We start from the raw sequence: 23,636 nt of genomic DNA on the forward strand, positions 1-23,636 counted from the left end.
GACACTTTGACAAGGGTGTAAAACCTCACTGCCTCTCTCATTCCCCATTTGCAGAATGAGGAGAGCATTAGCTGCCACGAGCTGTCGAGACAGAGTAACTGGGATTCTGCACACTCTGCAAACTTCCAGGTGTGTAGTTATTTATGGCAAATGGGAGAGGCTACTATTGTGGTCTGAAGTCAGAGGCAAGGATGGTTTAAAGTAGCAGAAACCAGGCCAGTGACGGTGGCCACCGACAGGCGTTTTCTGAGCATCCAGGATGTGCCGTGCGCTGCACAGTCACTGGTAAGACAAACTTAGGGGGTTCAGGAGCTCCCTGACGTGGGGAGACTGTGTGTGACCAGGTGGTAAAAGATGACCAGGGGTGACAGCGTGAGGGGGAATCTGTCCAAGGCCCCGCCCCTGCCTTCTGGTCCTGCCGGCAGTTTTCCGTGTTCGTCACCTGGTGTTCTCCTCTCTGTATCTTCTTTGTTTTTTTTGGAGACAGGGTCCGTCTCCATCACCCAGGCTGGAGGTGCAGTGGTGCAATCATGGCTCACTACAGCCTTGACCTCTCAGGCTCAGGTGATCCTCCTACCTCAGCCTTCTGAGTAGCTGGGACTACAGATGTGCAACACTATGTCCAGCTAACTTTCGTATTTTTTGTAGAGGCAGGATTTCACTATTGTATTAGTCTGTTCTCATGCTGCTAATAAAGACATGTCTGAGACTGGGTAGTTTACAAAGGAAAGGAGGTTTAATGGACTCACAGTTCCACATGACTGGAGAGGCCTCATGATCATGGCAGAAGGTCAAAGGCACATCTTACATGGCATCAGACAAGAGAGAATGAAAAAACCAAGCAAAAGGGGAAACCCCTTATAAAACCGTCAGCTCTCATGAGACTTACTCACTACCATGAGAACAGTATGGGGAACAACACCCCCATGATTCAATTACCTCCCACCAGGTCCCTCCCACAACACTTGGGAATTATGGGAGCTAAAATTCAAGATGAGATTTGGGTGGGGACACAGCCAAACCATCTCAACTGTATCCCAGGCTGCTCTTGAACTCCTGAGCTCAAGCAATCCTCCCACCTCGGCCTCCCAAAGTGCTGGGACTACAGGCCTGAGCCACCACACCTGGACTGTGTGTCTCCTTTTCTGTCTCTTTTAAGAAAACTGGCCATTGACTTTAGGGCCCAACCGGATCCAGGATGATCTCACTTCCAGATCTTTGCCTTACCTGCATCTGCAAAGGCACATTCGGAGCTTCCAGGTGGAAATGACTTTGGAGGAGGCATCATTCAACCCCACTGCACGTGGGAGGCCCTGGTGTCACCGAGGAGGTGCTAGTTTCTCAGAGAGGCAGCCTCTCAGCTGAGGAGAAGCATCCAAGAGGCTGGCGGAGATTGGAAATGAAAGCGAGCAGGGTTTTCACAGCGAGCCAAACAGCCTGGAGGCCAGGAGGAGAGGACCAGGAGTGATGCGAGCTGGTAAAGCAGCTCCTTTCTACACACCCCTCCGGGGAATCTTAGTGCTGAGAGGAAGCCTGGGAGGTCTTATTTCTCTACAGCCTGGAATTAGATGTGGCTGCCATCTTTCTGAATTTTGGGAGTAGGTCTAAAATAGTGGCTTTTGGAGGCAGACAGATGAGTTCATATCTAGGCTGTGCCTGGGGCGTGTCCCTTGATTGTTCTGAATTGCAGTAAAACTCTCTTGCAAAAATGGGGCTCCTGGTTCTTACTGACCTGTTAGGCTTGGAGGATGACATGCGATGATGAAAGAAAGGCAGCTGCCTGTAACAGCAGCTCATTTCAGGTCCATTTCCTTTCATTTTCTTACTGAGCCTCATTGCTTCTAAACTCAGGCAGCCTCTCAAATTATAATTTAAATTTAAAAATTCAAGTATAGATATTTTCAGAACATTTCCTCCTAAATACAACCCAGCCGGAGCAATCACATTTTACGTTTTTAACCTTATCCCAAGAACCAATTTCTGAACCACCATTTAATGAACGTTAGACAAAAAGGGTTACAATAGAGAGCAGAGAGCCCCATGCACCCCGGAGTGAGGCTTTACGAGGGAGGAGTGCTGCTCTGCCCAGCGTCTAACCCAGAGATGCCTGTGCTTAGGGAAAGAAGATCCTCAGCATTTGTTGTAACCCCAGGTCTTATCCCTCCCTTCTTTAGAATGGAAGGTTCTGCCTCTTATGCATATTTAGGTCTCATTTCTTCCCCTTACGATAAAACATTCACCATGTCTCTTGTGCTTGTTTTGAAGTGGAGACCAGGAATGCTCTTTGTTTTTCTTTTCTTTTTTTTTTAAATTAAATTTAACAGGTTTTTCTTTTTTTTTTTTCTTTGACAGGGTCTTGCTCTTTTTCCCAGGCTGGAGTACAGTGGCATGATCTCAGCTCACTACAACCTCCACCTCCTGGGTTCAAGAGATTCTCATGCCTCAGCCTCCCGAGTAGCTGGGATGACAGGCATGTACCACCACACCTGGCTAACTTTTGTATTTTTAGTAGAAACGGGGGCTTTATCGTGTTGCCCTGGCTGGTCTTGAACTCCTGGCTTCAAGTGATCCACCTGTCTCAGCCTCCCATAGTACTGGGATTACGGACATAAGCCAGGACCCCAGCCCAGGAACGCTATATAGTTCTACCTGATTTGTGCCAAGAATGAGGCTTGGCGAGAAAAAGAAAGGAAACGGACTGGAAATCAGCTGCTGTTACGTGTAGCCACCTTTCCTTCATTATACCATGTTATCCTCCAAACCTAATAGGTCAGTAAGGACCAGGAGCCCCATTTTTGCAGGAGAGTTTTACTATAATTCAGAAAGTTCAGGGGACTTACCCCAGAGGATGATTTCAATGTTCCTGGGAGGATAGGGCTCTGTTTTCAGGAACAGTCCTTGCTCTGGTTTGGCTATTAAGTAGCTGATAATATAGATTCCTCCTCCCTTAGTCACAGACTGTGACTTTGTGGCGTCTACTTGACCATCTTAGGAGCAGCTCCTGGGGCCTGTCCATGGCAGAAACACTTGCAGCATACTGGGAAAGAGTCCCAACATCAAGCATGACACAAGCACCCGTGAGGCCCGCAGATCGCTGCCCGGCTCCTTCCGCTGCCTGGTTATGTGGTGGAGACCATGCTTTACTTATTAATGGATGGGTAGTTTACACTGGACATAACCAAAAATTTTAGAACTTGAAGATAAATACTATCTCAATTGGAACTGCATTGTGATGAAGCATTTTATTTCAGAATTTCTTGGCTGGCCTTGGAGCTATTTAAAAGGAAAACACTGAAGTCAGGAAGTGAGATGCCTCCAGCTTCCTTCTTTTTTTCCTCAAGATTGCTTTAGCTATTCTGGGTCTTTAGTGGTTCTATGTGGATTTTAGGATTTTTTTTCCTATGTCTATAAAGAATGCCGTTGGAATTTTGATAAGAATTGCATTGAATCTGTAGATCATTTTGGCTAGTATGGGCATCTTAACAATATTAATTCTTCTAATCTACAAACATGAGATATTTTTCCATTTATATGTGTCATCTATATTTTTTTGATCAATGTTTTATAGTTTTCAGTATACAGGTCTTTCATCTCTTTGGTTAAATTTATTCCTAGGTATTCCATTCTTTCTGATGCTACTGTAAATGGGATTATTTACTTGATTTCTTTTCCAGATAGTTCAACATTAATTTATACAAGTACAACTGATTTTTGGATGTTGATTTTATATCTTGCAACTTTACTGAATGTATTAGCTCTAACAGTTTCTTAAGGAGTTTATATGTATAAAAAGCTATAATTAAAAAGAGTATAGTACTGGAATAAAACCAGACACATGCATCAAGGGAACAGAATAGAGAGTCCAGAAATAAACCCAAGCATGTACAGTCAACTAACTTTCAACAAAGGCCCCAAGAATACACAATAGGAAAAGACAGACACTTCAATAAGCAGTGTTGGAAAAACTGAATGCCCACATGCAGAATAGACCCTTTTCTTACACCATACACAAAAAATAAGCTTAAAATGGATTAAAGATTTAAACATAAGACCTGAAACCATAAAAATCCCAGTAGAAAACATAGGGGAAAGTCTTTTTGATGTTGGTCTTGGCAATACTTTTTGGATTTGATGCCAAAAGCACAGGCAACAGAAGTAAAAATAAATGAGTGAGACTACAGCAAACTAAAAAAGCCTCCGTACAGCAAAGAAAACAATCAACAAAATGAAAAAGCAACCTATGGAATGGGAGGAAACACTTGTAAACCGTATAGACCATAAGGGATTAATATTCAAAATGTGTTTGAAACTTATAAAACTCAATAGCAAAACAAACAAAAAAACCTGATTAAAAATGGGCTGAGGATCTATATTGACATTTTTCTAAAGAACACATACAAATGGCTAACAGTTATATAAAACAATGCACAACACTAATCATCAGGGAAATGCAAAAGAAAACCACAATGAGATACCATCTCATGCGTTAGGATGGCTATTACAAAAATCGAGAAAGATAAGTGTTGGCGAGGACATGGAGGAAAGGAACCCTGATACGCTGTCGTGGGAGTGTGAATTGATGCAGTTATTATGGAAAACAGTGTGGAGATTATTCAAAGTAAAATAAAAATAGAACCACCATGTAAAATAGAAATCCCACTTCTGGGTACAAACAACCTAAGTGTTTATCAACAGATAAATGGATAAAGACAATATGGTATATTTGTATTATATGCATGTGTGTGTGTGTGTGTGAGCACATGTGAATGTGTGTACATATATAAGGGAATATTATTCAGCTTTAAAAAAGGATATCTTGCCATTTATAACAACTCAGATGAAATGTGAGGAGATTATTCTAAGTGAAATACCAGGTAGAGAAAGAAAAATACTGCATGTCTCACTTATATATGGAATCTAAAAAAAAAAAAATTGAATTCAGTAGCAGAGAGTAGAATGGTGGTTGCCGGGGTCTGGAACAAGGAGGAGGGGAGAAAAAAAAGTACAAATGTTTAGCGATGAGGTAAGTACTGAAGACCTAATGTACAGCATGGTGACATAGTTAATAAAATGTACTGTATATTGACATTTGCTGAGAGAGTAGATTTCAAGTGTTTTCACCACACACAAAAAACGGTAACTGTGTGAGGTGTTGAATATGTTAACTAAAAAAAAAAAGAACAACATGGAGAATAATTATTTAAAATGTTTGCCTATAAGATGGCATCCTCCTAGTGCTTCCAGTGATGATGGGATTACCTGGTCTTGTCCTGGGACTGGCTCAGAGCACCACCTGACATGGCTTGTTCTGTTAGTTCCATTGACACTATACCAAATTCTGATGTTGCCCTGCGCTCTTCAAGGTCTGTGAAGACATGATGTGATTATTTTTAATCCTATTCTTTTCTGAATATAGAAGACTTTTTAATATTATAGAAAACACATTCTTTGCCTCTGTAATATAAAAACTGAAAATCAGTAAACAACATGCAGATAAAAACAGTCATGGATTGGAAATAGCTGTTAACACACTTTTATTTACCTCATAGGTCAAAAAATAAATTATAATAAAACTTAAGAACTTTGGAACCAAATTATAATATAAATGTTATATATTAAAACACTTATGACTCAGTTTAACATATTCCTATAGGAAACTTTATTGTCTCAAATCCATAGTGAAGAAAGATGACAAATTAATGAACCAAGCATTGAGTCTGAATTAGAAAAAAATTAGTGGAACATACTAAATGGAAGAAATAAAACAATAACAAGATAAGAGGTTAATGAAATTTACAATAAATACCCTTAAAGAGGGTGAGAAACAAGTGTAGCTGGTGTTTTGTAAAGAATGTTTGAACATTGGCTAACCTCAGGCAAAACCAATCAAAGGCAGTTATAAATTAAAATTGAATAAAAATAGAAACATAGCTAAAGATAGAACAGAACTTAAAAGTTATAAGCCAATATCAAGAAAAAATTCTATGTCAGTGGCAATTTTTTAAAACAAATCACCAATATTGACACAAGGAAAAACCAAAACCTAATATAAGCCCTAGATTAATTCTCAAAACTACTCACAAAATGTACCAAGGACAAAAGACTTGACTGGCAATTTTGCCAAACCTTCAGAAATTAGATAACTCCTATCATGTACACATTATTTCAGAACATTAAAAGAGCAGGAAAACATCTCAACATTTAGGAGGCTAGGATAGCCCAGCTCTAAACTGGACAAGGACAGTATGTGCAAGAAAAGTAAAGGCCAGTTTCAGTAAACACCGTAGACCTAAATATCTTAATGTTAGCAAACCAAATTCAATTATAAATAAATATAAGTGCTAAATAAAATCTGTATTTGATAAGCTTTGAATCTCTGTCCCTGCTCAAATGTCATGTCAAGTGGTAATCCCCAATATTGGAGGTGAGGCCCAGTGGGAGTCGATTGGATCATGGGGGCGGATTTCTCCCTTGGAACTGTGTCAAGATAGTGAGTGAGTTCTCATGAGATTTGGTTGTTTTAAAGTGTTTGGCACCTCCCCCTCACTCTCTCTTCCTCCTGTTCCAGCCATGTGAGATGCCTTTCTCCCTCTTTGCCTTCTGCCGTGATTGTAAGTTTCCTGAGGCCTCCCCAGAAGCACATGCTGCTATGTTTCCCGTTTAGCTTGTGGAACGGTGAGCCAATTAAACCCCTTTTCCTTATGAATTACCCAGTTTCATGTGTTTCTTTATAGAAATGTGAGAATGAACTAATACAATATTTAAAATATAAATACATAGGTATGTGTATATACATGCACACACATATATTACTTGATAAATATATATAATACATATTACATATGAATATATATTATTGTGTGTATGTGTATATATATAGAGATATAGATACATATATCCTCAGTAGAATGTATTCCAGATGGGTGGTAAATATTAGAAAATTGTGAATAGACTAGTATAAATAATTCTATGTTTTGAAATAACCTAAATTTTTTTATATCATTAGGGAAATTGCTAAAAAATTGGGATGCACCCATGTGATGGAATTTTTATGGAGTAGTTAACATGAATAAATCATATCCACATATATCTACATGAATTTCTTAAAAATAATTTTAAAAATTGCTTTTCTGTTCTATTGAAATGGAAAAACATGTTGCTAAAGAAAACATTGAATAATTTGCCATTCATGTAAATTTAACATCACACAAGACTACTCTATTATTTACGTACATGAACACATACAATACAAAATTTAAATGCCAGGAATGATAAACATAAATTTCAGAAAAGTAGTGATTTTTAAAAATGGAATCAGAGATCAGTTGTAAAAGCTGGCATTAAATCATTTTTTAAAGATTTGAAATAATTATGGTAACTAGTCAACTTTTCAATATTTTGTAACAAGGTAATGTCTAATTAGGTGTTTGCTATCTTTTTTTGTTTTTGTATATTTTAAATATTTCAATATTAAAAAATAGAAATACTAAAAATTCACATAAACTTGGGTTAACTTTTTCCTCATTTTGTAATGGGAAGATAAGCTGTTTGATTAACATGATCCTTGGCCATGTTGGTTGTTGGTCTTGGAATCTAAAAAATGGTGAAATGTGGCTCAGCAGTGATTTCAGCCCAATGTGTCAATTTCATATTGTATCCTTCTTCCCAGGCCTTGGATACAGGAGATGCCCCATTACGGCCCTTGGGTGATGGCTGTCATGGGCACTGCGTCCTTGGATGGAGTGTGACTTTCTTTGGGATGTATAACACATATTCTGTGTATCTTGTACTCCTTGTCCTTTTCTCCCATCTTTAAATTATAACCTCAGAAAAGTCTAGTGTAAGGTCAGAGGTTTCAGATTTTTCTCTTGGCCTTGCTTCTCTTTAATAACTGGAATCCCAGTTCCACCTCCAGGCAATTGTGTTGCTCCTGCTGAAGACCTCCAGGGAATGAAAGGCTGTGCAGGGGCTGGGCTGGGCTTGGAGATGGCATGTTGCAGAGTTAATTTTAGGAGTTCTTTTCTTAAATTAAGCAACTACGCTGGCATTTTTTTTTCTGTTTCAGTGATTGTGACCTGGGTACACCAACCCAGCCTTTGATTTGTGTAAAGTGAAAACAGGTATATGAATATACAAACACAACAAAGGCTTGGATTTGGGGGAAAGCTCTGCTAAAATGTGCATGCACCTAAACCATAAGCGAAACTATGTAATTGACAAGTTGTCACAATTATGGTTGGTAAGAGAGAAATTATATATCTAAAATGTAATTAAAATGCTCCTTGTAAGCTTTGATGACAAGTTCTTGGAGACCAAGAAGGAAATAATCTTCTCAGTCAAACCAACACATCTGGTTTATAGGTCTTGTCAATAGAAAATAGGAGACATTTTTCTTTTGAGATGATGAACCCAAGTATATCCCACATCGTCAATAGGTGACAATTTTTAGCAAGTGACAACACAAATGAATTAAGACAATTTGTATAGACTCTTGGGTAATTAGGAAGCCATTTATCGACGACTCAGTGTGATGCATAGGCACATACTGATTTTTTAAATAAAGCAATTATATCATTCTCGTAACTCTGCCACCTCAGTTGTTTGGAACCTTATAATTATTTCTTTTACTCTTGTGCACTGTATGTGGCTATAGTTCATAATTGTATTAGCCCCAGCAAAATTTGGAGATGAGTTATAAAAGCTAAATGCAAAACCAAAAGTTGTGTGTTTCTTCTTATGGGGACAGTGAGAACTACATGTGGATTAACCTAACACCCAGTGGTTCAGGTTGGGTTCCTTCAGCACAAAGTGCAAAACAGGGACTCGGGAGCACATGATTTATTAAGGGAGGGTTCTGCAGGAAAACATGGAAGAACAGGAGTGGAGAAGAATAAGGAAAAGGAAAGAGCTCACCCAGCGTGTGGTCACAGGTACAGTCTAGCTGGGGTCTGAACCCAGGGAGAAAGCCGCAGGGCATAAATCAGCCTTTGAGGTGTATCCCACTGAGTCAGAGGGGCTGGATTCTGTTCCTCATATCAATCGCTCATTGACTGTGGCTCACACTCAGGTGAGGGCTGTGTCACTTCCTGATGATGCAATTTCTATCAATAGAGGACAATTCGTCAAAGAAAGAGGGTAGCTCCGCCTCCCTCTTAGCTAACAGCCAACACACAAAACAGCTGGGGGTGGGGCTGCCAGCCTTGTGAAAGGAAACCGGGTGGAGCACCACATTGTCTATGACACTCCACCTAATGCGGTGTTCAAATCCGCTTATTCCTTTTATTAACTTCCCACTGCCCATGATTCCATGCTCACAAGCCTTAGGAAAACATAAAAGGAGGATTGGTGGGGAATTTTATGCACCACTGTCACAGATGGCCCTGAGGCCATCACTGAAAATGTTTCCCTCCTCTATGACCCGTGCTAAATTCCTTGTACTCTTAACTAGTGTTTTGGCTGGTCTGGGTGGATTGCCTGGTGGTTGACCCAACTCTCAACCTTGATGGATCTGAAACCCTGGTGACCAAACCCTGAGCAGGCTCTGATTTCTTTGTCTATCTATTATTGTTAAAACAGGGCATTGGACACTAAGAGATGCCCAGGTGGATTACCTGAGGGCGGCGTCACTTAGCAGGAGTGCTGCATGGACCTCATGGCGATCAGGGTGACACGGACTTCATGAATTAGCTACTGCTGTGCCTGCTGATTTTCTAGCACAAGGAGCCCCAAGTGATCTGCAACAGCCATTGCTTCACATTGAGAAGGATTCTTTTTATTTTCCTTGTCAGCAGCATCACTGCCCCTCAGTAAAAGAGCCCCTAGACTCTTAATTAAGATTGGCCACAGAGCAAAAATTCTGGAGATGGGAAATATTAATTCTGCTAGTGGGTCACTGGAGTGGTGGAGAGTGGGGCCATTTCTAGTCTTTTCCTTGTTTTTCAGACACAGCAATTGTACCTTTGAGGACATGACACCATGTGAAAACCATTGGTTTAATGGGAACATCCCGTCTGAAGGATAGTGTTTCATCCTCACAGGCCATCATCTCCAGGCTGGAACCTCAGCTCCCCTTTCAGAGGCCATTTCATCAGGCTTCCACCTCCTGGTGGTGGTACGTGGTAGGGTCAGTGGACCCAAGGTCCTGTTCCTACTGCCACAGCCCCTTTGCTGTCAGGGGGATTCCTTGGACTAGGATGATGTTACCCAGTATCCCATGTCAGTCAATCAGACTCATTGTGAGGCCTTGGGTATTGTGCTGGGTGAAGCCCTGCAGGTAGGAAAGGCAAATCCAATCCCAGTAGGTGTCACACTCAGTCAGCATGAATTGCTGCCCTTCTAGGAATACTGGGTATGATATACTAGACTATCCCCCAAAATGGTGGGGTGGTCTTCTTGAGGGAGGTGCATATCAGGGGATTAGAATCAGCTTCGGTGGCTGACTCTGTTAGACACTCAGCAATGGTGATAGGTAGATCAGCTTTAGTGAAAAGGCCCTTACGTGCCTGGCTCTATGACTAGCCCCTGTCTCTACAACATGGCTATTCCATTCTTGACATCATTGCACAAACACCAAGTGACAAGGGCATGGGCTGGCTACCATCAACTGCCTGACTCATCCTGCCCACTGGCTGTTGAAGGTCTCCTCCTCAGCAGTTGTCTCTGGTGTCAGGTATGAAGATCATCACACTTTCCCCACTCTTACAGATCCTCACACATGTCTCTTTCTGACCTTCTGGTCCCCAGTCTTCCAATATTTCTTCTTCCAGGACCCTGGCCAACCAGCTAAGTCATTTGCCACAGTCCATGGATTTATACCTATCTTTACCTTCAGTCATTCTTTCAATCAAGTCCTGTGCCTGGGCTTCAGCTCTGTTTGTCCTCTTGCTGTAGAAGATGGAGATCCCTTGCAATGATGCCCAGAAGGCCCTCTCACTCTCACACATTGCGTTAAGTGACTGATGGTCCTAGACTGTCATTTTCTCTTTTCAAAGTATCATTGGCACTCAGCAATAGTCACTCAATTCCATAGTCTTCTAATTATAATCTCTCCATTGTCTTCCCAATGGCAAAGATATTGCAAAAATCAGAACAACCCTCTCTACCTGTGTCTCATGTCAGTTCACTGCAGGTGAAAAGCCTTAGCAGTTTCACTGCTTCTGTGTGCCACTATCATTAATCCACCGACCAACAGTGATGGAGTCATTGTTGCCAACTGGATGGAAAGTGATCACACATCAGAATCCAGTTCTTAATGTTTGCTTCTTGGGTCTAGTTTTGGTACCAACAGTCTTAGGTCGAGTTTCTAAGAAGCAGAGTCTGAGACAGAGGTTCAGGTACACATGACTGTGGAGGCAATGCTCCTCAGGAAATACCTGCAAAGCAGAGAGTGACTCAGGAGAGAGAAGGAGAAAGCTGGACAAGGATATGTTCTTATGGAAATCTTCTCTTGGTGTCTTAGTGCATTTGGGTTGCTCTAACAAAATACCATAGATGGGGTGGCTTCCAAACTACAGACATTTATCTCTCACAGTCTTGGAGTCTGGAAGTCCAAGATCAAGTTGCCGGCAAATACAGTATCTTGGGAGGAACTGCTTCCTAGTTCATAGATGGTCATCTTCTCACTGTAATCTCCCATGGTAGAAGGGGCAAGAGATCTCTCTAGGGTCTCTTTTATAAGGGAACTAATTTCACTCATGAGGGCACCAGCCCTGTTACTTTATTGTCCCTGAAGTGTCCCAGCTCCCAATACCATCACACAGGAGATTAGATTTCAGTATATGAATTTTGAAGGGGCATGAACATTCAGTCTGTAGTACTTGGTTTATGTGGTGAGGGCTCTGGAACTTAGATCATACCAAGTTGATACCTGGATGAGGCTGGGGTCAGTCTTTTGTACCTCATATCTGTGAACCATTGGTGATGGGCCATATAACTTCCTAGGTGAGGTGCCATTAGCAGCCAACACTCACAGTAGTTAGTGGGCAGGTACCAGCCTGGTAGAGAGGATATGGGTGAGGCACTACGCCCACATTGTAGGTTCAAATTCTAGTTCTATCACACACTGGTGGTGTAAGTTGGGCAAATTAATTCATCTCTGTGCTCTAATCTATAAAGTGCTACATAATAAACTTCCAATAATGTTAGCTTCTATTATTATTGTTATTATTTATTTTGTTGGCATTGTTGTTATTTACTATTTAATAGTGATTTTCAAGATGCTGAGTATGAACAAATCTTTTGAGATAAAGAAATACAGTTTTACTAAGTACGGTTGAAAGGCACAATTAACAGAGACAAGGTCAGTTCTCGAATGGCCCATATTCATTTGTTTTGGTAAGATGATACAATTGCTCAATACTCATGCTGTGTAAAATAATTAATGGCCTGTTGAATGAAATTTCTCATTAGCTAAACATAGGAGATAAATATGAGATCTACCAACAGGTCTGGCTTATAAGTCAGAAGAACTTGGTCCCATGCCCAGACCAATCCCAGACACACTGTAAGACATTGGGATGATGACATCCATCTCCATTCCCATGTGGGTTTCATATCAAATGGTGACAAGCAGGAAACTGACATCTAGGAGTGTGATCTTGAACTGGGGCTGGTCAGCTGTAGGAAACAGAAAGCCATTTAAGCCAGAGCAAGAAAAGAGTTCTGAGTTCATCAAATCCAAAGAATGGCTTAAAAATTGTCCCAGGGAAGTTGAGAATCAAGGTGTCTCCAGGATTTCACCATCAGGAATGTCTGTTATATATCTTTGAGGATACAATTCAAATTCTAACTCTCTCAGTCTCTGGGTCTCTTAGTTCAAATCCTCAAGAACAGAATCTGATTGGCAGCTGCCCCGACAATATCTTGGCTCATGATGAGGCATTGGCCTGCCCAGGTCCAATCAGCTGCAGCTGGAGATGGCCCAGGCGGTGAATGGGAAATTAAGCATAGCAAGGGAAATGCTGGTTACCAGCTCTGCATTGAGACTGCACCACATGCAGTCATGAAGCTGCCTGCTTTCTTCATGGTAACCTTGTTGATAGGTATGATGACCTCATCTTATAGATATGGAGGTTGAGAGAGATAAGATTATTTTCAGCACTGCAGTTGGGAAGGCAAAGCTGGAATAACTCTACATTATTTCTTGCAGGGTCTATGGAAGAAAGAGTCCTTGCCCCAACACAGTTCTTCTAGGACTTATCAATACTGGGTTTTCTTTAAAGTGGGTAACAATGATTGATCCCCATGCTGTGATGGTAGATGGTCATCACACCAGCTTGTGTGAGCAAGTGTTTCTTCTGTGTGCCTAGGAAGCTTACCTTCCGGCTATAAGGATTCCTTGTCCACTACCAGAGAATACTGAGACAATGGCCCATGTCTCACCTTAGCCCAAGTTTCATTCTTGGGTCTCCCAAGGCAGATCTCCCCTGCATATGGGAAATAATTCTTCTAGCTTTAGCCCAACTGTCCCAGAGCCAGGAAGTGGAGCAGCTGTTCAACACATCTTTAATTAATTTCTCCATGGACAGCCCCATAATCATTCATGATGCCTCAGGTCATGTGGTCATTCTGGAATACTGCTGGGAAAACTCCACTTTTTAAATGGTCTTTCTTGATGCTTATATTGTGTAGGGAGCTCTTTATTTCTGTTGGTTTTCTCCATCAATCTCATCACAATTGGCTCAGTTTCCAGAAATTCTTCAATGTTCTGGTCTTCTAATGGGATCATTGTATTTTCCACTACTGATAAGCATTTATTCTTACTTTGATATATCATCTTTAATTTGGTAGAATTTTGAGAGACAAAGGCAGATGTGTGAGCTCAGCTGTTTTGAAGAGAAAGCCTTGGACCTCAGTCTACATTATTGATAAATGCCAGAAACCAGGCTTAGCTCTTCAATATACATGGACTTTTCTGTTTATGTGCTGTATTGTAATGGTACTTGAGTTTTTCGGTTTGTTAGTTTTGGCCTTAGGTGTTGGTGGTTTCCATTCCTTTTGTGTGAGGTTCCAACAGTGGAACCTCACAGGCACAGCCTCTGGAAAAAAATGCAACATGAATTTTTGACAGTTGATCTTTTCTTTTCATCTTTTATTAATCAATGTATTTCTGATTAATAAAAGTTTCAAGAAGAAGGGTAGATTCTGTTACAGACAAAATGACAAGAAAACACAATTTCTCTTTTCTTTTCAAGAAACCTGTACATATTAAGTGCCATGATCATGTAGGTAGTATGCTCTGAATGAGGAAATGCTTGACTCCTTTGCATGTGAAATATAGACATATTTTTCTAGACAGCAGAAAGTAAGTATTTAGACAAAGCCTGTATCTTTTAGTCAACAGGAAATTTTATCTTGAGTCAACTGTGAAAAAAGTCAAAAGTGATCTTTAACTGCAATAAATGAAGCACAACATAGTTAGAACACTTTGCTCAGTTTTGGGTCCTGCACTTGCATTTTTTAAATCTTAAATTATTATAAGACCAATAGCCCATCATCTCCACCCAATCAATAGATCCTTGCCATTCTCCCCCAAAGCTTCTCCATTCCAAACACAATCTCTCCTTCCTTTCTAAAGTAATTACTTCCTTGATTTTTTATAAGAATCAGTTCCTTCCATTTCTCCCCAGCTTATTACTCATGTGCATATCCGGGTATTAAGGATTTTTGAAATGTATTTTAAATTTCTCTTAATCTTAGTGTTCCCCACCATCTCTTTTACTTCCTTACAATTTATCTGGATTTTGAGAATTGCATTCTCCTGCTGCAGTTCAACATATTCCTCTGTCCTCTGTATTTCCTGCAAATTGGCAACTGAATCCTGAGATTCCATGCGACTCAATTCTTCCTCTGTAGCAGGTAGAATGAGGGCCCCCAAAGACATCCACATTGAAATCTCTGCAACTTGTGAATATGCTACCTTACATGGCAAAAGAGACTTTGCAGATTTGATTTATTTAAGGACCTTGAGATTGAGGAGGTTATCCTGGATTATTCAAGTGGACTTCACTGGGGAACGTGGCTGAGGAACTAGACCTTTTGACTATCAACAATTCATTTAAAATGATTTGCATATGCTTGGAGGATTATAATTGTTTACATAATTTACATCTTATTTCGGGAATGTAGTAGCCAATTAAACTGTCTTTAGTATCAGATTCTTGCAGGAAGACAGTAACAGTGACATTTTCACTTGCTTTCTAGGAGTTGCTGTGAAAATAGAGGACTAATGTGTTTGCTAATCATATATTAGGTGGAAAAAATGACTGCTCTTTCAAAGAATTCCTGCATTAAGAAATGTATCTTTTACTTAAAGTTTAAAGATTCAATTTTCTCTCATCATTTTAAATTATTAATGCTATGAAAAATAATCCAAATGGGATAAAAGAATCCTGTTGATGAAGGCAGAAGACCCCACTTCCTTGACCTTTCTCTGGTAGAGAATTAGAATAGCAGCATGTTTTCTCAAAAGTCTCAGCCAGGATCATCCACGGCCACTGTCCTTTGGGTCATTGAAGGAGCCTGTGAGTCACTGTCACAGGCTACCTGAGCTTCCCTCTGTCGCATAACAGCTGTGCGGCTTCAGGAGGTGACTCAGCCTCCATATTTTCAGTATTCTCACGGAGCGTCCTTCGGAGAGTTAACTGGTAGGGTCACGGGGCCCCTCTCCCACACATGTCACTGACTCTGACCACGTGATCATGTCGTGCCACTTCCGGTTCCTGCTCCTTGAACATGTGGGCTCAGCCATCCTCAATCCCCTGGCACCGCCTCCATCTTGTCCTCCGTCAGTTCACTCAAAACTGTTCTTTAGAACTCCAGAGTCCCAGCTCTTCAGGAAGGCTAGGGGAACCCTTACGGCAACACCCGCTCCCTGGCTCGGCTGACTTAAAAGAGTACCTGCTCTTAGCTGCCTCTCATGCTCTGCCCTGTGGTTGTGCATGGTCTTGTGTGTCTCCGCAGCTGGTCTGGAAGAATCTTGAAGGCAGGCACCCTGTTCTGCTGGATTCTGGCCGTGGTTGGATGGAATCAATGCTCTTGCTCCGTCAGTGAAGAAGGGAGTCAACCTAATGCCTGAACCAGAGGATACAACCCTTGACTTTAACCCTTAATCTTAGCATGGAGGACTTCTGTGACTAAGGAAAGGACGCCCCCTTCAATAAATAGTGCTGGGGTAAAGATAAAGTATTTCAAAACAACTGTACTGATGTCTAAAATTTACTCTAAAATGTGTCAAAAATAAGATGGGTTGATAGTGAAATGTATGCATGCAAATTTACATATGTGATAAAATCCAAATAAATGTTTATAGTTGAAGCTAATAATGTGCATACGAGTGTTTGTTTTAACATATTTTCTCAACTTTATTGCAGGTTGGAACATTTTCATTATAAAATATTAGGAAAAAGGAAGGTAAAGTGATGATATTTTAAGACAAACAAAAACTAGAAGAATTTATCACCAACAACATGCACTAAAAATACTAAAAGAGTTTTTCTAGCAGAAGGATAATGATTAAAATTATAATGATGCAAATGTAGAAATGAATGAGCACATGAAAAGGTAAATATTTGGACAAGTAGAAATCAATTTTGACTGAATAAAATAATAGTAATAGCAATTATATTATAGAATTTAATATATGTTGAATTAAATGCAAGATGGCAATACCAGTGGGAAGGGGTTGAAAGAGTTAAGACTAGCACTGTGGGGTGGTGTTAAAAGTATAATAAATCAAGGATGCATGTTATAAACTCTGCAGTGGCCACTAAAACAGTATACAATTGGTAATCAAATAGACAGAAAAAAAGAAAAAATTTAAAGCATTTGATTCATTCAGAAGCAGACAATAAAGGAGAGAACAGGAAACATAAAATACAGCGTTCAAATTTTAAAACAGTAAGATGATACAACATAAAATCAAATATATCAGTCTTTCCTTTAAATATATATGCACTAAATACTCCAATTAAAAGACTTGCTTTGTCAGACTAAATAAAAAACCCATTGGCCAGGCGTGGTGGCTCATGCCTATAATCCCAGCACTTTGGGAGGCCAAGGCGGGTGGATCACTTGAGCCCAGGAGTTCGAGACTAGCCTGGGCAAAATGATGAGAGTTCATCTCTACAAAAAAATACAAAAATTAACCTGGCATAGTAGTCCTAGTGAGTGGGTAGGCTGAGGTGGGAGCATTGCTTGAGCCCGAGGCTCAAGTGAGTCGAGGCTGTAGTGAGCTGTGATTATGCCACTGCATAATGGGTAATAGAGTGAGACCCTGTCTCAAAAAAAAAAAAAATTTAAAAATAAGATTGAACTATATTCTACTGACAAGGAACATAACCATCAGAGTTGAGGAAAGTACAAAGGATGTGTCAGATGTATACACCGATATTTGTAAATCTTTACTTAGTGAAACTAAAGAAGAACTAAATAAACATCATATGCCATCTTCATGGACGGATGAGATATAAAGGTGTCAATAGTCCCTGTATTAGTGCAGTGAGAGACACACTGCCATGAAGAAATACCCGAGACTGGGTCATTTATAAAGGAAAAAAGCTTAATTGATTACAGTTCCACATGGCTTGGGAGGCCTCAGGAAACTTACAATCATAGCAGAAGGCTAAGGAGAACCAGGTACCTTCTTCACAGGGCTGCAGGACAGAGTGAGTGCAAGCAGGCGAAATGCCAGATGCTTATAAAACCATCAGATCCTGTGAGAACTCACTCACTGTCATGAGAGCAGCATGGGGGAAACTGCCCCCATGATTAAATTATCTCCACCTGGTCCTGCCCTTGACACATGGGGATTATGGGGATTCCAATTCAAGATGAGATTTGGGTGGGGACACAAAGCCTAACCATATCAGTCCCCAAAGTGATGTATGTGTTTGATGCAATGCAATCTGATTAAGTTATTTTTTTCAAATGAAAAGGGAAAAACAAATATTATGATGCTAAAATTTTAAAAGACGAAGCCGTATCAAGTTTGACAGAAGTGTGTGAAGACTGATTTTCTGTCACACTCAGGGTAGGAAAGCAAATTTGCACCACTTTGCAAATCTGTTCATCAAGATCTACTCTGACCGCATGCATCCCCAACACTATGTAGGATATGTACACTATTACAATACTCTATACCTGGAAACAATAAACCTTAAGCAGAATGGATCAACATACCTGGCATACTCACACCACAGAATACTACACAGCAATATGAGTGAATGAATTACAACCACATGCAGCAATAGGGATGCTGGACTTGAGAGTGGATGGTATAGACATAGAGTTGATGGTTCAATGGCAATTTAGAAGCCCAAAATATTCAGAGTCGTCAAAAAATTCACATAACTGGATCTGCTTATTAGCTTATTTGCATTTCCTGTGGTTGAAACATGTGATCGCTGATTAATTACCGACCAGGTCCACAACTTTACAATCAATGAGTCCATTTACAAGTTTTAACTGAGCACCTACTGTGCTCCAGAATTATTCCTATATAGCAGCAAACAAATTCCCTTCCAGACAAAATTTATGTTCTAGAACATGTCATTGCTTGGAAATGAAATCGGCATATGTGTATGTGTTACTGCAAAGTAGAAAGTATTCTCCAATTTTAGCTTCTTAGTCTGAGTTAATAGAATCGAAGTACCTAGATCTAACTAATTAATTTCTTTTTTGAGATGGAGTTTCATTCTGTCACCTGGGCTGAAGTGCAGAGGTGCCATCTTGGCTCACTGTAATCTCCACCTCCTGGATTCAAGCGATTCTCCTGCCTTAGCCTCCTGGGTAGCTGGGATTACAAGCATGTGCCACCACACCCATTTAATTTTTGTATTTTTAGTAGGGACAGGGTTTTACCAGGTTGACCAGGCTGATCTAAAACTCCTGACCTCAGGTGATCCACCTGCCTTGGCCTTCCAAAATTAATTAAATATTCTTTACCTGTCCAAGTTGGCTTATCCATAATGAGGCTCATTGTTCCAGAAACTACTTTTGTAACTTTCATAGGTTGATTTTATATGTGTTTTAATCAGATGACTTCAGTTAAATTTTTTTCACTATAAGAGTATTTAATTATATGAATATCATGTTTGTTTTATGCTAAGTAATAAAGTCTACCAAATAGCAGGTAAAATAGAATTCAATATTGGTGAAATGAAAAGAAACAAATGAATGTAACAAAGATGAGAAAGGCAATGATATTAAACAGTAGTCTCCCTGAGTTGTAATATCTTCAGCTCATCTTCATTATCTTGTCTGCTTGTGCAAAAATTTATGCAATGCACATATACTATTTTGTAATAAGAACTAAAGTTTTTTTAAAACCAAGAACGAAGAGACAAATATTCATGGCTAGTTCTATTTTTGAAAAGGAGCTTCCTATTATGAACAATGGGTCTACTTTTTCATTTTTTAAAAGAAAAACATAATCATTTGTACTTGTAGCCATGTATGCATGCAATCATGCAGTCATTCACTAATTAAAAGACTTGTTTCATGTTGTTTTTTGAGGCCCACTATGAAATTAACTTCAAAGGATGAAGGGCAAGCATTTTAAACAAGAAGGCAGCTGAAGGCACTAGGAAATGAGCCAAGAGGCCTTCCTTCACTTTTGCTTCCAGTGGGCCACTCTCCTGGGTATCCGCGATAATTTCAAAGGGAAGCTGTTAATTCACGATACACTCAATGTGCCCATGTATTGTAGTGATTTTCCACATAGATCTATTCACAGTGGTGCCAAAGATTTTCCTTGCCATTTAAGCAGGTGCATCACTGCAATCCTAATACTGGCCATCCTCCTTTCTATTGCTGCCCTCAGAGGCTCTGCTTGATCTCTTTGATGTAAGAAGGGTCATGAACCCCCATACCGCCTGGGAATCTGCGTGACTCACAGCAGTGGCGGGGGTGGCAATGTGATCAGTGGTCCTTGAAATGTGCTGTGTTTCCTGAGGCACATTTTTCCCTTAAGAAAGAGGTGCTAGTAACATGTTTGAAAACATTCTGCATAGGAGAATACAGAGTCTACTGCAGTTAGGACACTTGAGTAGTGATTTTTATGACACCTTCCCGTCGCTGGCCAGCAGAGCACTGGTTGAGTAGCAAGGCACAGTTCATTGTCTCACTCATGGCCCCCTCACCTCATTACGGTGGTCACTGACTGGTGGACACACTTGCTAACATCACCATTTCTATTTCCTTACAGAAGCCCACACGCTTCCTTTGTATTGCTTTGAGTAGCTTTTACGATGAACTGCGTTTCTGTGTTATTGGACACACATTGTTTCCACGGGTATGAGGTTATATTGCTGTTTATGTTGTAGGAAACCACCTAGCTCCAGGAATCACACACAATCTTCTGGAAGCCTCTATACTGCAGACACAGTCCTTTCTTCCCGGAACTCCCACCCATTTCTCTAAAAGTGCTGCCATGGCAAAAAATATTTGATTTTGCACCCTGCGCCACAGATGGAGGGAAGGGTATTCTTGAAGTTTACTCTCTGTTTTTGTGAACACAGCACAAAAAGCAAGGACTGGCATTTTGGGAGCACCGGGCCCCCAAGGCTCTGAATCCACCTGGCCCCCTTTAGTTCAACCATCTCATTTCTACACCGGGGGTTCCATGAACCTGACATTGGTGGCCCAGGCCCACCTTTTCAGGGAGTTGCTGCCATAGCAGAAGGGAGGAAGCTGCTTCTGGCAGGTGGAGACCCGGGCTGTGGGTGATTCTTCCCAACACGCATTCCTGCCAGAGGCAGGAGAAGGCTTCCCCTGGCACGTGGCATGGGCTGCGGGTGAGCCTTCCCAACACGCATTCCTACCAGACGCCTGGGCTGCTGGTGAGCCTTCCCAGCACACATCCTACAGGAGGCAGGAGGAGGCTTCGCCTGGCACGTGGCATGGGCTGCGGGTGAGCCTTCCCAATAGACATTCCTACAGGAGGCAAGAGGAGGCTTCGCCTGGCACGTGGCATGGGCTACTTTTTCTCTCTGCTGTGTGTATTCATAGCATCTCAGGGATATGACTGGATTAGTGGTCTAGCTTGGTCTGTGTCTCTGAATCAAGTTGTAAGGGGTTGGCATGGCAGGGTGTGTTACACAAATAAGGTAAATATTTATATTCCTTCAGGCTGGAGGAGGAAGACAAAGCATCTCACTTGGGGGTGTCCCTTAAAATAAATCATATCCACTTCTGGATCCAGCCACCTCCTGGAGGACGTGAGTATCCCTCAGGGCAGCCCTGACTGGGTGGGGACATCCAGCCGTGTATCTGGTAGCTTGAAGCAGAGTCTCTTTTTCATCCTCCACATACGGAGGTGGACCCAATGACTTGCTCTTAACAGCAGCTGTGGGCTGAGCCAGGAGCAGCATGCAGACGGGCTGCATGGCATAAAGTTCTGGGTAAGAATGAATTCTTTGTAAGCACAGTGTCTCATGTTTGATTTTTGCAACACTGAAGAACTTTGATGTCTTTTCACTCTAAGGCACAGCAATGGACTGGATGATTGCTCAGAGAGTGATAATCCCTGGTTCACTAAACTAACTGAATGAGATTTAGACAATTATTATTTATATATAAATTTGATATATATGTATACCAAACCCATTATTGCATATTCCAAAGAGTATCCTAATTACTTAAGCAGCTTGAAATTTAATTGTGTTGGATTTAAGCTAGTGAACCTGTTACTAATTTTCCAGCCCTCCAACTTTTCCTTGAGTTATCTTTCAGTGTGGGCTTTTACTGATGGAGTTTGAGCAGATGGAGAAGCATGGTGCTCTCGCTGGACGAACTGAGAACCTTCCTTTTGTCCAGAGAGAGCTTGTGTGAGGAGCATGACCTACAGAAGATGTGACTGGATTGTGAGGGGGGTGATGCTTCTCTGGGTGACTTGAGAGCAAGTGTAGAGACAGGAAATAAACAAGGAAGATAGCAAGGTATCCATGATGGAAAAGATGCTATCTAGATAGGTTTTATAACCAAGGAGAGAGAAGAGACAGTAATTAAGAGTTACTGAGAGCTTCTAATTGCCAAGTGTTGGCTGGTTGCCTTCTATCAATTCATTCTTCAGTCCTCAGTGACACTGGAGGCACACGGACACAGCTCCCGTCAGAGGTTCAGGAGAGTCTGAGTAGGAGCCTGAGGTCATACACTAAGTCCAAGACAAGGCTCCTGCAACTCCAGATCCTGTGGCTTCCATTCTGCCCATTTCAGAGCTCACGTCTCCAGGGGCTGTGGCCACAGCTGGGCTCCCCTTGGTGTTGTCACCACCTGCACACAAGGCTGGCAGGGCAGCAGTTCTTGGCCTTGTTTTGGGCACACAAGCAGTAGGGGATTGCTCTCACTTTAAACCAGGAACCTCAGCCCTGACAGTCCAGTTTACTGGTTCAACAGCCTCCTTGATTTTCTCTCACAGGCAGGTGAGAGCATTTCAATGTACCCCTCTCTTTTGGCTGGGCCGGAGCTTCTTAGGCAGAGATCTGGAGAGCTGAGCCTTTTCCATTCAGTTCCCACCAATGCACTTCAGTGGACGTAGTTGAACATTTATGGAACACCATGTATGTGCAATGTCACGCCCTTGGACTTGCTTACAGTTGTTGTCTGCCCTTACACCATGGCAGGCAACCGTCTTACCACCGTCATTACTGTTAATTGAGAGAGGAACACTAATGCCGTATATTCCCTAGATTTTACAGTTTATGAATTGCTTTCCTGACTGCTTTCTTTGATATAAAACTCTTCCTTAGACTCTGATCTGGAATCACTCTTTATGAGGATTGGCAATTTTGGCCTAAAAATAAACGATCTGCAAGTAAAAACTAGACACAGTTTTAGAGTTGGGGGTAGAACTTGAAAATGTAAATGTTTTTGATTGCTTGTGATTGATAAATAGGATTTATAGTACTGAGCTTTGGAAAATGGTATTTACCAAATTATTATCTTCGCCTTAGAGAATTGGGCTTTTTTTTTTTTCTTTCACACCAAAACGTACTGAAAGAACAGACCTTGAGAGTAGAATGAATCAGCAGAGGAAGCACCTAAAGCAGAAAGAAGCTTTTACAGCGAAGGCTATTTTGGGAATTTGGTTGGTTCCCTTTGTCAGGATAATTCATCATTTTTCTTCTTTTTTTTTTTTCTAATGTGCACAGCATTTTGTTAAATAGCATTTTGGTAAATTGCTGGCCTCCAATGTGATTACAAAATGAATTTTCTGAATTATAACCCACCAAACATTTTTATTATTCAAGAGGCAGGTGCATTATGAAGAGCTAGAAGTTTTTATTGACCACTAACTTGCTAGCATTTGTTGGTAGTCCTAATTAGTTGGCATTAGTTGGCTCTTGGCTAACGTCCATCCAGGAGGTGGCTGTGTTGTGCACCTGCGTGGGTCGCCAGCTTTCACTTCCCCTCCAATGTCTGTAAAGACTCCAGGACCAAGGAAGGCAGAGCTCAAAGAGACACAGGCAGACTGAAGACCCTCCTGTCTTCTTGGGGTGAGCTAGATTCCTGACAGTGCTCCTAGCCTAGCAGTATCCATGCAAGTCCTAGGTGCTGTTAGCTCCTCCTAGGAGGCTCTCATCTGGGTGCCCTCCCAGATCAAGAAGCTAGGAAGAATGGCTACATTGGGAAGGCAGGGC

Source organism: Pan troglodytes, chromosome 4, assembly GCF_028858775.2.
Source record: "Pan troglodytes isolate AG18354 chromosome 4, NHGRI_mPanTro3-v2.0_pri, whole genome shotgun sequence".
In the NCBI taxonomy this organism is placed as follows: Eukaryota; Metazoa; Chordata; class Mammalia; order Primates; family Hominidae; genus Pan; species Pan troglodytes.